Consider the following 16,429-nt stretch of genomic DNA (forward strand, 5'->3'; position numbering starts at 1 on the left):
CCCCTATCTCTCTTTCGCGACCGCACACGCGCAAAACATGCACACACACACACACACACACACACACACACACACACACACACACACACACACACACACACACACACACACACACACACAAACGCACACACACGCACACGCACACACACACAAACGCACACACACACACACACACACGCACACACACTTTTGTCTATATCTTATATTCTTTTACTCATCTCTACTTGCGATTATTCAACTTTCTTTTTAAAATTTGATTTTTTAAAAACTCTTTTAAAATAGCAAAGGTGACATGTCTATGCTTGCGAGACCTCGTATTTTCTTCTTTGTTTATTTATTTCGTTACATTAGTTTCTTTCTTTTTTCATATTCGTCCTCCCGTCATTTATTTTACGTCATTCCTCTCAACTTTTATTTTTCTGTTTTTCATTCTATTTTTTGCTTAGCAAAAAAAAAAATAAATAAATAAATAAAAATAAAATAAATAATAATAATAATGAAAAGAAAAAAAAATTAAGTTTTAAGCATAATTAACGCCGAATACCTTTTCTCTCGGATTATCAAAAAAAAAAAAAAAAAAGAAAAAAAAAGAAAAGAACACTTCGTTTAAATTAATTTATGTGATAGATTCTTATATGTTCATATTATTATGTTCTGCAAATATCTCTAAATTTTTAAGAATATCCAGTTACGTATCCAAGTAGAAAAGTAAAACTCGGTACACCACTCACTCCCTGATTTTCCTCTGCGAACAGACGCCACACTAGACGATTTGAAAATCACCCCTTCTCAGGTACATGCTATTATAAAAAACCTAGACACCTCAAAAGCATGTGGACCAGATCTCATCCCGGCTGTGCTATTAAAAAATGCTCTGCCGAGGTTGCTCCAGTTCTGTCCAAATTTTACAATAAATGCCTTAACGAATCTTGTTTTTCCGACTGCTAGAAAACCGCCTCTGTGGTACCAGTCTTCAAGAATTCTGGTGAAAGAACTGACCCACTAAATTATCGCCCCATTAGCCTCCTCCCGCTTTTCGCCAAAATATTTGAGTCCTTAGTTAATCAAGCCCTAGTCCAGCACCTAACAGCTGCTAAACTCCTGACTGACAAACAATATGGATTCAGGCAAGCCCGTTCAACAGCAGATATCTTAACTGTAGTTTCTGAACGTATATACCGTTCATTGGATAAAACAGGGGAGGGTAGAGCGGTGGCCCTTGATATATCTAAGGCTTTTGACAGGGTATGGCACGATGGTCTTCTAAGGAAAATTAGATCATATGGAATCACTGGAAGAATCCATAATGTAATTAAATCCTTCTTAAGTAATAGAAAAATCAAAGTTGTCCTCGACGGTCGTACATCCAAACAATATGACATAAATGCTGGAGTACCTCAGGGGTCTATACTTGGACCTCTATTATTCCTGATATTCATAAACGACCTCCCTGATAAAATTGTTTTGGAGATGGGTATATTTGCCGATGACACAACTCTCTATAACAAATATAAGGGGAAAAAAATGAACACATATCCAAGGAAATGGCAGAAACACTAGAAGATGACCTCCAATCCGTAGTGGAATGGGGACAAAAATGGTTGGTCACATTCAATGCTGCTAAGACTAAGCTTGTTTCCTTCAATAACTACAAGAAACCTTCTCTACCACCAATAGTAATGGCCAAGAACACATTGCCTGAAAGTACTTCTTTTAAACTCCTCGGCCTAACGTTTACAGGGAATATGAACTGGAATAGATACATTGAGAGCATTGCCAAGGCTGCTGCAAGGAAGGTTGGCTCCCTCTACCGGGCTAGAAAACTACTTACGCCTGACAGTATCCTATACCTCTATAAGGCAACCATTCGCCCATGTATGGAGTACTGTTGTCACATCTGGGCTGGTGCATCTGCTGCTTGTCTCTCGCTCCTGGACAGGGTTCAAAAGAGAGCCGCCAACCTGATAGGTCCTGAACTGTCATCTACGCTTCAGCCTCTGTCCCATCGACGAGATGTTGCATCCCTCTGCCTGTTCTACAAATACTTTAATGGTGAATGCTCTGACGAACTGCAAACACTTGTACCTTCCCGACGTAACTACTCCCGACAAACCCGACAAGCTACTAAGTCTCATCCCTTTACAGTAGAGATCCGTAGGTGCAAGAAAGCCTTTTACTCCAATAGTTTCTTCCCCAAAACTGCGGGTCTTTGGAACTCCCTTCCGGGATTCTGCTTTCCCAACTGCAATGATATGCAGAAGTTCAAGTGTAATGTTAACAAACATATTTCTACTCATCTCCCTTCATAATGACCCCGCTAATTAAGTCCCTGATAGTAGCCCCCTGCTTCAAAGTGGCACTGTGCCTTGTTTGGGGTGAAAATTGAATTAAAAAAAAAATAAAAAATAAAAATTCCTTAGACTAGATATCTCCATTCAGTCTCAAGAGGCAAGGGTACACCCGTAAAAAATAGCTGTGTCATGTAATTGTGCGGCAAGTGGCGCGCAATCCCCAATTACCTCTCCTGAATCGGTACTGATTGAGTCCAGTGGTAAGGATGAGTGCTAGATGACTGGAACCAATGCTCAGATAAGCGGAAAGCACATGCAGTACCTGGGATTCTCAAAGGGTCACCCATGTTAGTACTGGCCAGGCTCAACTTTGCTTAATTTCGGTGCTCTAACGGGAACCGGTGTGTCAACGAGAATTCATCCTAAGTCTACCATGAGATTTAAACTCAGCATTGTAAAAATTATTCTATTTATATTTTGTCTATTCTGTTTTAATAAATACGTGTTTTATTTGCGTACAAATAGGAAAATCTCAAACACCAAACACTAACTTTCTAATACTAATCTTTCTCTCTTCTCTCTCTCTCTTTCTCTCTCTCTCTCTATCCCTCTCATATATATATATATATATATATATATATATATATGTATGTATATATATATATATATATATATATATATATATATATATATATATAAAGCAGAACGTCTGTGTGTGTGTCTGGTCACGAATAGGCTCCTATATGAGTGACTATTTTAAAAAACTGATTACATATAATGATAGAAGATGTATCGAGGATCAGGAATGGGTATATTCTATCTGGCAGAACGGTGGTTCATAAAAATTGTGGGGCCTGCGTTCGCGCCTGGCTCCCAAAGTATGGAAATAAAAAATGAAAAAAACAAAAAACATTTACAAGGGTTTTTGATATAGATGTACATAAGAATACTTTGATAAGTATGTTTCAACTAAAATAGGGATGGTATTAAAAAATATTGTGGGGGTCTGTGTTCGCGCCTGTTCTCCATGGAAATATGGCACAAACTTTAACAAAGACTTCATATCTATTTGCGTAAGTATACTTTGATAAATACGTTTCAGTGTGAAGAAATATGGTATAATAAAATTATTGGGTGTTCGTTCGCGCCTGACCTCCATAGAATGTAAATATGTCACAAAGTTTAACAAGTTTTTTTTTTAAAAGGGGTGAGGGTCTACAATAACACCTTAACTTTAATCTTAATTCACATTAGCTTTTATTCATTTTTTTGAGTTGAATCATATTGTGTCAAATAAATTCACCTCATAAATTCACGTTCTTATTAAAGTGAACCCCCCAAAATCGGAACTTTCAACAATTCTTGACACAAATTTTGCATAACTCTGTTTTTCCTTCTCCACTTTCATGTGGCACTCTTTCGAAAATAGATAAATAGATAAATAATAAAAAATAAGAACGTTACTTGTTATCGTGTTAAAAGAAGGAAAAAACCCTGCTCACGTGATTACATGTCTTTTTAAAAACATTTACATAACCTTTTTATTTTTATTTATATATCTGTTTCAGCTTTTTTGTCAATGTACTAGAAGTAATTCAGTTGATTACAACCCTTTCTACGTGTTCTTTACATTACAATAGTACAACCCTGAATCCGACGGCGCAATACTACACCGTTCAATACTGTAAAACTGAAACGAAGCTGTCCGGCGTTGCCCAGGGCAAAAAAATAGTGGTAGTTGATTCAAAACCGTACCGCGAAGGAGGAAAAGAATGCGAAAAAAGTGACGTCTTTGCTATTGTGTCCATTGCAAAACCGGAAGTGGCGAAGGTTTAAATTAAGGCTAGTCAGTCCAAAAGAGGCGATGACTTTCGGAAATATCGGCGAAAAAGAACCCTGACCCTTTCCTATAGAAAAGTGGTGCCCAGTTGAGGATGAAATAATTAATTTTTTTAGTCAGTTTTTCAATATTTGTTGTCCAAAGGATCAAGCTTCAAAACGATACTGATCTCGTGAAAATCTCTCGCCACTGTCGAATGTTTTAGGCAACCATACATACATAATACATACATACATGATGATTGCAACGTCTTGTCAGACGAGTGCCACTCCCTCAGACACTTTAAGTCCATGAGCCCAAAAATTATTCCATCGCCACAGGACCATTTTTATAGACAAAAATGTCTGAGGGAGTATCTATCTATACACAGATGATGTTACAGAGTCTTAGCTTTGTACGACAGCTAAGTCTCTCTCTCAGTTCAAAATGTTGAGATCCAGCAACAAGCAAGAGCAAGATAGCCAGCAACAAGTTAAACTGCAGACCAGCTTAATGCAGGTACTGGTCTCCCGCTTTATGTATTTTTTAAAATCAGAGATTTGCTTCTCTTAGAAAGGTTGCCTTCACCACGGCTTACGGGAGCCCTCTCCACCCCAGCACACACATACATACACACGAACACACACGGTGATAGTTGGCCGTTGACCATGAAAAAGGGTTCATTCGCCTTTTGAAAGATCTTGTTTTTAATCCTTCAGGGAGACTAGCCGTCCTCCTCACCAAACAAGTCTGGTGGGGGAACCAGTTTAGTCCCCGGTGACTCGACCATGAGGCAGGTAGTACTGGGTTACATGGTACCAGTAGCATATGACATGCCCTGACTACACATACATACATACATACATACATGCATACATACATTTAAAAAGACAGCTGAGATTTATATTATAGATAAATGTTTTGGTTTTTAACTATTTTTCTGTTCGGAATAATAAAATCTGGTGGTTCTAGTGATCTTATTATTTTCAAGTTTAATTAAAGTTTAACGATATCTGGTTTTATTAAATTGTTAAGTGAAAGTACAAAATAGGTACAAAACACCCTCCCCTCTCCATGTTAAGAATAGCTTTCTAAATAATAACATTTTTATCTCAGTACGGATCAATAAGTGCATAAGTACCAATCTTATTTTTAACAAGAGTAAACAAGTAAAATTAATTAAAAGCAATATTATTGGGGTGCGTAGTCGCCTTTAAAACAATATCGCCCTCAAGAACAGCCAAAAAATGTGTTTTCAATCGATATTTATTAAATAATGAACCAATTTTCCTACCTGACGTGTTTTCCGGATACGAGTTTTCTAGATACGAGTTTTTTGGAGCTGAGTTCTCCGGGGACGAAGTTTTCGGGCACCACACACACACACACACACACACACACACACACACACACACACACATACACACACATATATATATATATATATATATATATATATATATATATAAAGATGGCGGAAATGGCTTTGGAAGTCTTTTTAACCAAATACGATGTTCAACATGTTAAAAATATACATTTTGTTGTAAGAATCGAATGGAAAATCATCTGAAGAAATTGGTGGGGACAGGATATTTTCATGGACACATACATCGTAAAATTGCCTTCCCACTAACGAAACAACTGTAATGGAAAAAAATCCATGAAATAAACGAAGGTTATAAAAAAAAGAAAACGTGAGTCTTTGAATTTTCAACAAAATTTTGCACTATATATATATATATATATATATATATATATATATATATATATATATATATATATATATATATATACATATGCATGTATATATATTTTGATCATATATATATATATATATATTTAATGGGTAATTACGTTGACACACATGTTATTACAAGATCATCGAATTTAAGAAACGATCAGCCTACCCATCACCAGAAAAGTGATCATTTTGAGAATGCTAGGCGCTGTATGTATGATTTCTCCATCAAATTACTTCTCCAGACTCATTACAGACATTGAAATTTTTCTTCTGGATTATTCTGAATGCGAGTATACTGGAGTATAACTTTAGTTTCATTTTATCATTGACCTGCTTTATTTATATTTTATAATTTAAAGTTTTACTAACATTTTATTGCAAATTCTTTTAGAATTGTTAAACTGTTTAAAATGGATTGAAATTTAAAAAGAAAGTTCTTGCTATTTTCTTTTCTTATATATATGCATTTTATACATTTCTGCTATTTCGGGTTATTTTTTCTCTCTTTATACACATTGTATCACCCGACCTGTACAAAATTCCCCCCCCCACACACACACAGACAGAGCTTTATATTATATATATATATTTATATACATTCAGTTTAGGTAAGCAAAATAACTATTAGTCGCCACGATAAATTTAGTGTTTCAAGCTAAAAAGATATCGTCAGGAAACAATAAGTCACCAGTTTTACTGGTAGCCGGTCTATCAATGAAGGTTTTCGTTGAAAGTCAATGGTTTTTAGTTTTGCATATTTTAAACTTGGACAGTACACACACACACACACACACACACACACACGCGCACACATATGTACTCAGAAAGTAAACATTAAGTTTACAAGCAAAAAATCTTTACTAAACTTAGACCAAATATAAATATTAATACTTTTAACCAAATAAAAAAAGCTCAATTCAAACAAAATAGGAAAGTGTGTTTGTCATAGAAGAACGCAATAAAATTATAACTTGCTGTCGAGCAATACCTATTTTGTAAATTATAACGTAAAGTCTTTGTTTTAATTTACACACACACACACACACACACACACACACACACACACACACACACACACACACACACACACACATATATATATATATATAGTATGTTTATTATAGGAATATTATTGATTACATATGTGCCTACATCTTTCAGTGAAATATTAATTTATAGAGACCCACCTCATCGGACCGAAAAAAGCAGCGACACTTTCGATTTTTTCGATCTGATGGGGTGGGTCTATCTAAATTGAGATTCCACTGAAACATGTATGCACATATGTAACCAATAATGTTTGTATAATAAACAGACTATATACCTGCTATGTTCTGCATTGAATACTCTTTAATAATACACGGATTTCAGCGGATCTACATCCAGAAAACTAAGCTATACAACCATTATATATATATATATATATATATATATATATATATATATATATATATATACTTCCTATTTGTTTTTACATAAGCATTAATATGTTTCTACACATTCATGAGCATGTTTCGATCAGCTAGTTGCTAATAACTAGAGACCTCCTCAGGCGATACATCTCATACGAAAGCTAAGTCTTTAATCTTACCGTAATATTACAGACTTAGCTTTAGTAGAGGCTATATTACCTGAAGAGGTCTCTAGTTATTAGTAACTAGCTCAATGAAACATGCTTATTTAAAATCATATAGAAAGTATATCTTGCCTTACTTCGATATTAAGCACTCTTGTATTAACATCGTTAAGTCTTAATTGGTTAATTTACCCCTGGAAAGTATTAACCTGGAATTATATATATATACTAGCATTTAAGCCTGGCGTTACCCGAGTGTTTGGAGGTGTATGCTGAGAAAAAACAAAACAAAAAAAAAAACAGATAATTTTTTAAAACTTCAATCCCTATTATGACCCCTTAAAATTTATTGTTTTGGGCTCAAATCAAGTTATTAAGTTAGATCCATGTCAAAGGAACCTATATCTAAAATTTCAAGTGTGTAGACCCCAAATTGTCGGAGGAGTTTGGTAGAGTTACCAAAGGTCAAATCGTTGAACTTTGACCCCTTAACAGCCAATTTTCTGGCCGAAAACCAATCACATAGATTTTCCCAAATCTCAGTACCCTGTATATCAAATTTCGAGTCTGTAGACTGAAAATTAACAGAGTTATTGCCAAGGAAAATGTACACAGACAGAGAGACAGACAGACAGACACACAGACACATTCACTTTTAAATATATTCTAGCATGGGCGCCCGGGTGTTTGGATGTGTATGTTGAGCAAAAAAAAAAGTGGTAGTAGGAAGGCAGGCTCGAACCCGTACAGCAAAGGAGGAAACGAACGGGGTAAAACCTAACGTTTATGCTGTTACGACCACCGCCAAACCGGGAGCGACATTTTTTAAAATTAAGGCTAGACAATCTAAAGGAGAGGATAACTTTAAAAAATATCGGCGAAAAAAGTTACCCCGCCCCCCGGTAGAAAAGTGTCTAGTTGAAGGGGAAGATATTAATGTTTTTAGTCAAGTTTTCGATATTTGTCGTATGAAAGATCGAACTTTAAAACGATACTGATCTTGGTTAAATCCGCCGCCTCTATTGAAAGTTTAAGGCAGACATGCAAACAGACATACATACATACATTTGTACATTGGTAACTAAAAACTTGCGACCCAAACCGATTAAAAAGCTTGCCCTATCTCTGAATACCTTTTATGTAAAATTTCAAATGTTTAGACCAGAAATTGTCTGAGTAATTTGGAAGAGACCGCAGAGGTCAATTCTTTTTTTAACTTTAACCCCTATTATGATCCCTTAAAATTTATTGTTTTGGGCTCAAATCAAGTTATTAAGTTAGATCCATGTCAAAGGAACCTATATCTAAATTTCAAGTGTGTAGACCCAAACTTGTCGGAGAAGTCTGGTAGAGTTCTCAAAGGTCACATCGTTGAACTCTGACCCCTTAATCGCCAAATTTCTGGCCAAAAATCGATCACATCGAGTTTCCCAAATCTCAGTACCCTGTATATCAAATTTCGAGTCTGTAGACTAAAAATTGACCGAGTTATTGCGTAGGGAAATGTACACAGACACACAGATACACAGACACGTTCACTTTTATCTATCTATCTATCTATCTATCTATATATATATATATATATGTGTGTGTGTGTGTGTGTGTGTGTGTGTTTGTCTGTGTGTGTCTGTGTGCGTGTGTGTGTGTTAATTTTTTGTGTATGTTTACCATTCTGCTATTACCTACTTTCATTCATTTTTAGATATTCTTACTGTATTTACCGTCTTCACAACTTCTTTCATTATTTCTCTCAGTCGTTGAAGTTTTCTGAGATTTTTTCCCTTTCGTCTCTCTTACTGGCTTTATTTCTCTCTCTACCCAGATTGTTTTCTCCGACCATCATCTTATCCGCTATCGACGTTGACGTCGCCCGTGATGGCCGTCATTGACGTTTAGCGGACCGGCGACGTCGACAACGGCTACGCTTCTGTACACGACATCGTCCGTGAACAACCCTAGCATCACACACACACACACACACACACACACACACACACACACACACACACACACACACACACCTATCCCCAATCAGTGCACGATACCGCTGCAACCATAACCAACGCTTTATTTTTAAGAAGGTGATATATAGACAACGCCTTCATCAGTGAGTGGGCGCACTCCACGACAACCAATTGTCCGTAGGAGCCTGCGTAAACTGTATATATATATATATATATATATATATATATATATATATATATATATATATATATATATATATATATATATATATATTTCTTCTTCTTATTTTTCTTCTTCTTCTTCTTCTTCTACTTCTTCTTCTTCTTCTTCTTCTTCTTCTTCTTCTTCTTCTTATTATTATTATTATTATTATTATTATTATTATTATTATTATTATTATTATTAGTATTATTTGCTTCTTTTTCCACTACCTTTCTTTTTCAGATTCATTCCGTTTTTTCATTTATACTTTTTCGTTTTTTTTCCTCTCCTCTTTCTTTTGTTTTCTTTTTTTTCTCCCCTTTCCTTTTCTTGTTATTTTAATCCTTCTTTTTTCATCTTCTTATCTTTCGTTTTCTAATTCTTTCTTTTTTATTCTTTACCTACCTCTTATTTTTATTCTTATTTTATCCTTTGAATTCTCTTTCCTTTTCATTATATATTTCTGTTTCTTCTTCATTTTTCTTTTTCTAATTTTCTTTCATATATTTCATTGATGCTGTTTCGTTGTTTGTCGTTTTTTTCTCCCTACATTTTCCCTTCTTTTTCTTCTTTTCTTCCATTGATTCTGTCTTCCGTTCATTACTTTCCTAATTTTCTTGCGTTTTTCATTTTCTTTTTTTCTTCTCTTTCCCCACATCATTTTCCATTATATTTTTCTTCTTTTGATTCATTTCCCTCCTTTTTTTCTCCGTCTTTGTCATTTCTTATTCTTTTCCTTTTTTTACGTCTTGTTCTTTTTCCTTTTCTTGTTTTTTTTTTTTTACTTTCCTTCATCTTTTAAACCTTAATCTTCGTCTTCGTTTCCTCTATCTTCTCCTTTTTCTCCTCCCCTCCTCCCCCCTCTCTTTTTCTTCTTCATCATCATCTCCCCACATTTTCTTCTTCTTTTAAGTCGAAAAGCCCCCTCACTTTACTTCCTTTGCAGTGCTTAATTTTCATTGCCTCTTGAACATCTTTATTATTTCCAAATATATTATTTTCCAAACATTATTCCTTCATTTTACGCTTCCTAACTTTACTTCAAATCTTTTGTTCACTATTTCTTTCATTCAATTAAAATTACTTTTTTTCTTTGTTTCTACTCTAATTTCGTCTGTCAGTTCTTTCGTCGAAATTTTTCTCCCCTTCTTTCTTTCTTTCTTTCTTTCTTTCTCCCTCCCTCTCTCTCTCCATCCATCCCTACAAGTCTTTCCTACCTTCCCTTTATCCGTGCCTTTGACCGTTTCCTTCATCTTTCACCGTTCTTTTTTTAATGTGATCGCATCCAGCAAACCTTGTTAAAAAAAAAAATATTCCCGCCCGTTTTCTCACTCACCGATTTGTGCTTAGCGTCGTCATTACGTCATAAACGCTGTCGACATTCGACGGGAGAAATATGCGGCGGATATCAGATTCCTTACCTACATAAAGCGGTCCTGGATATGACCTAAAACTATATCCGATGGTGAGGCCCCCAGCTTGCGGGCGTTGGGGAGTGTGGTGCCACCCTTTAATTGCCATTGCTCCCAGGCCCACTCTGACCCAGAGTGGTAGTACCTGTCAGGGTTACAACTATAGGTTAAATAGAATCCGACTTAAAAAAATAAATATATTCCATTAAAAAGATCGTTCCTCAAAATCATTAGATTCGGCATTAAATAACCTGAAAAGGGTTGATATGCCGTAAAACAAAAACAATCAACCAACCTACGTAAAGCGAAGAATCAATCACCATAAAGAGGGAAAAGAGACCAGCAAGAAAAGGGGCAAGAAAAAACACAAATGGAAATTGGGGTGTAGTAAGAAAAAACATTTGCTAGAAAAGTACCTCTCTTTATCTCTCTCCCCCCCTCTCTCTCTCTCTGTATATATATATATATATATATATATATATATATATATATATATATATATATATGTGTGTGTGTGTGTGTCTGTGTGTGTGTGTGTACATATGCATATACATAAATGTTTATATATATATATACATATGTATATATATTAATATATATATAGAGAGGTATATAGATAGATGTATATAATTATTATTAATATATATATATATTAATATTATTAATATATATATATATATATATATATATATATATATATATTAATATTATATATATAGGCCAATAGAGAATTTCAATCAGATTGACCCAGTAGTTTCAGAGAAATTTTAAGGGTAAATGTGGTATTGTGCTGACTGATTTCTAATAATCCAAAATAATTCCTTACGTGAAATTGAACGGACACCATTATTCTTAGTTTGCTGCACCTTGTTATAGCAAAATTCCAGACAATGTTTCAGATGTATCAGTACAGTAGTTTCTGGAAAAAGTGAAACGAAGAGATATAGAGACTAAGAAATATATATATATATATATATACATATATATATATATATATATAGAGAGAGAGAGAGAGAGAGAGAGAAGGAGAGAGGGAGAGAGTAGAAAGAGGGGAAAGAAAGATTGAAAAAACGACTGGTAACTTACATTCCAATAATGAAATCGAACTACATAATTTATTTTTAATTTTCAAATATTTTATTTTTATATTCAATATATATATATATATATATATATATATATATATATATATATATATAGTCCTGGTCAAAATCATAAGACCACGTAAGAAAGTAAGCGTTTACGTATATTATCGAATTTTTAATCGAACAAATGGTTGAAACCATTGCTAAAAGGGAAAATATGATGGGGGAAAATGAAATCTGATTCATTCGAAACCTTAACCCTGATCTAATAATTATTAAAAAAAAACAAACAAACATTTGCACCTGGTCAAAATGAGAAGATTACATTAATAAAATCGGCTAGTTTTGAAAAAATGAATACGAAAAGCTTTCTGTGTTATGATTTTGACCAGGACACTGTATATATATATATATATATATATGTAAATTATACACCCTCGCACGAAATCCTTGCCTTGATTAATTTGTAAACTCTATGATAGATCTTGTAAGGAGTATTAAATTAAACAAAACAACCGTTTTAATCGTATCTCTAGAAAAAAATTAATAATTTCGCACAAAAAACAAACCAGAGCTCATACCTTTATCACTGCTGATAAAACACAAAATTATTACAAGCTCCCATATATATATATATATATATATATATATATATATATATATATATATATATATATGCTGACAAAAGAACAAAATTATTACAAGCTTTTAATATGCTACATACAAAAAGCTCCTATATAAAGAGCTTAATATTGCTTACAAGGTTGTACATCCCACCACATTAGATAAGATCAATGCTGATGCAAAAAAAAAATTCTACAAAATAAGGAACATTCAGAACTATATGGAAGTATTAATTCCAGCCACACCGAGATTCACGCTCAAGGACCACAAACCTAACTTACAAGATAACCCTACTATTAGGTTAATCTGCTCTTCTAGCTCTGGTATTGGTGCTATCTGCTAAAAAATCCTAGATAAATTATCCCTTCAGTAATGAAAAAAGGAAGCTTACCTCTTTGGCAAAATTCTCAAGTTTCATTACATTTGACATAAAAAAATTATTACCAATCAATTTCGTCCTAAACAAGGCCCTTATTCTTCCAAAAACACTTAGATTTAACCGATTTAGAAATTATTTTGATTAATCTGGCCAGGCGTTCTCTCATTTATTTTGACAATAAACATTAGACCAGGAATGATACCCCGAATAGTTTTGATATCCTCGTAAGTTATTCCGACTCAGCTTACATTACTGATTTGGTCGGAATTTCCCTATTAAAGGAGCTTAAAATATATTTCAAGCAGATCCAGAGAGGTCTTTATAGAGACGATGGCCTTATCGCTACAAGAGCCAGACATAGAGACTATAATAAAACTGTTAAGAATCTCCATGTTTTTAAAAATAATTTTGAACTCTTCATAACAATCGAACCTAACAAGAACACATCTAACTTCATAGATGTCTCACTTAACCTTAACTCTGAAACATACACACAAACCTTACACTCTTATATGTGCATAAGTTTTCAAATTACCCTAATTCAATAATAAAATCCATAATACCCTCAATCTCTTGCAGGCTTTCAACTGACAAAAAATCTTTGATTAAAACTCCATGTTTTATAATAATACCCTTAGGAGTTAGGGTTATTCGAAAAAGATAACATGCCCAAAACTAAACGAAACCATACATTTTCAAGTAATAACAATAATAATGTCGACCATACCAATCACAAGCGCACTAACATAGACAGATCTTCATCTAGAAAAAGGACTGGGAGAAAGAACACTCTTTGGTTTAACCTTTCAGCTCCAATGTAAAAACTCGTATCCCCAAGGAGTTTTTCAATATCGTTGGAAATTCTTTTAAGTACCTGCATAGATATAGCACTTTGTTTAACAAAAAACTTTATCGAGATATTATACGCCACGATACCTTATTGAGCCCAGACAATCATATCCTCTAGTAACAAGAAAATTAAAGATGCTCAAGCAATTCCTTTTTCATTTGCTAAGAAAACGAAATGTAATTGCCCAAAACGAATTAATGCCCCCTTGATAATAATTGTATCCATAAGAATGTGATTTATTCATGTACTATAAGTGAGATACCATCCTAACAGACACCAAAAATTATTCCCAACAGCCAATTTCTGGCCAATCAAATAGCAATGAATTTGAACATCCACTCCACTAATAAGCTTGAGAAATAACAGCACTAACAATATAAATAGTGATAGTCCTTTGCAGAACAACTTCCTTGATATTGGAAACTATTTCAGTAATAATATCCACAATAATTCACCCACATCCTATCCTAACCACAATAAAAATCTAATACTAAATACCAGCAACAGCATCTGCACTGCACCCAAAACATACACATACATCGGATCCACTTTTACTTTGATAAAACAGAGAATCTCTAACCACACATCATCATTTAGCAATAAAACCCCAAATAACAAGCAGAGAACTTTTTTGGCTACTCTAATAAAAAAAAAACACCTTAAATCTAAGAAGATTCCTTTCTCAATAAATTGGAACATTATATGTAAATCACAATCCCTGGATCTAAATATTGTAACCTCTGCTTATTAGGATAATAACGTCTCCTCAATCGAAGAATGTAATCAATACAGAGTGAGCTGATTTTCCAATGCAAACATAGGATAAAATACAAATATTGCACTTTTAAAATTACCTAGCCCCACTTTTAAAATAATAATACATATTATTATTATTATTATTATTATTATTATTATTATTATTATTATTATTATTATTATTATATTTCTACCGTTTTACCAGCCTTTTATCCACTGGTCGAGTTTATTGTCTTTATCCTGAGATTTATAGAAATAATCAATATTCCTATCGGCTGTTATAATTTAAATGTTTGCTTATAAAGAAAAATATTATTCCAATTTTACTTATATGTATGTACACACACACACACACACACACACACACACACACACACACACACACACACACATATATATTCATTAATATGTATGTATATATGTATGCATATATATACATATATATATATATATATATTAAATAAATCATTTATCAACATTTTTTCAATATTTCAGTTTCTTTAAACGCTTTACTTAAAGTTTTATTTACTGTTTTACTTGATATTCTTCTTCTTCTTCTTCTTCTTCTTCTAATCTATTATAATTAATTATATATGTATGTATTTGTCCTATTGTATACATGTGCTTATGCGTTGCCATTAGCGGATGAAACAAATCGAGCGAAAGCATTTGAACGATGTCAAAACATCGTCAATTCATTACCCACACAGCATCAGCCGTATAGCGTAAAGGTGAGGAGCCTTGACTGCCATTTTGGGCGGTCAGGTTTCGGTCCTGGCTTGAGGCAGTTGGCTGTCTAGCCGCACTGATGAGCTGCGAAACAGTACTCTATGTGGATGACAAATATATATATATATATATATATATATATATATACATATATATATACATATATATATGTATATATATATACATATATATATGTATATGTTTATTTATACTTACCGCTTTTTATCATTATCGGTATGTTATTAACATCATCATTCCTATCATTATCATTATTGCTACTATTGCGATTATTTCTATTACTATTTTTTTTACTGTTACTAGTAGTATTTTTATATTACTATTATCATCGGCATATTTTTACTGCTTTTTATTATCATTATTAGTAAATTTGTTACTATGATTACTAAGATTGTTAAGATTATTATTGTTTTACTCTTATTATTATTATAATTATTATTATTATTATTATTATTATTATTATTATTATTATTATTATTACACATGACATATTGACATTATCATTAATAATTTCTTTTATCGCAAATATTAGTGATTACATTATTATTATTATTAATATAATAATAATTATTATTATTAGTAGTAGTGGTAGTACTATCATTAGCATTACATTACATTTATTATTATTATTATTATTATTATTATTTCGTCATCATTATCATTATTATTATCATCATTATCATCATCATGACTATTTGACAGCCTTCTAATCCATATATATAAAATGAACTCATTTTTCCCCTGTGACTTTGACCTGAATAGTATTGAAAATCAAGATATTTCATGCAAATGTAATATGCACAAACTGCAGCACAGTATCTAAGGTGTGTTATAGCCTATTACCTCTACACTTCCTTTATAATCGTAGATTCCTATATTTTTTTCTGGTGAGAGTTCACTGCCAAAATCGGTTAGAATCAATGGAGTTGTAAAACCTTTTGTCTCTAATCAATTCCTCCTACCCCCGCTACAACTTGCACCTT

Source organism: Euprymna scolopes, chromosome 32 (assembly GCF_053919585.1).
Source record: "Euprymna scolopes isolate OS-2025 chromosome 32, ASM5391958v1, whole genome shotgun sequence".
Taxonomy (NCBI): Eukaryota; Metazoa; Mollusca; class Cephalopoda; order Sepiida; family Sepiolidae; genus Euprymna; species Euprymna scolopes.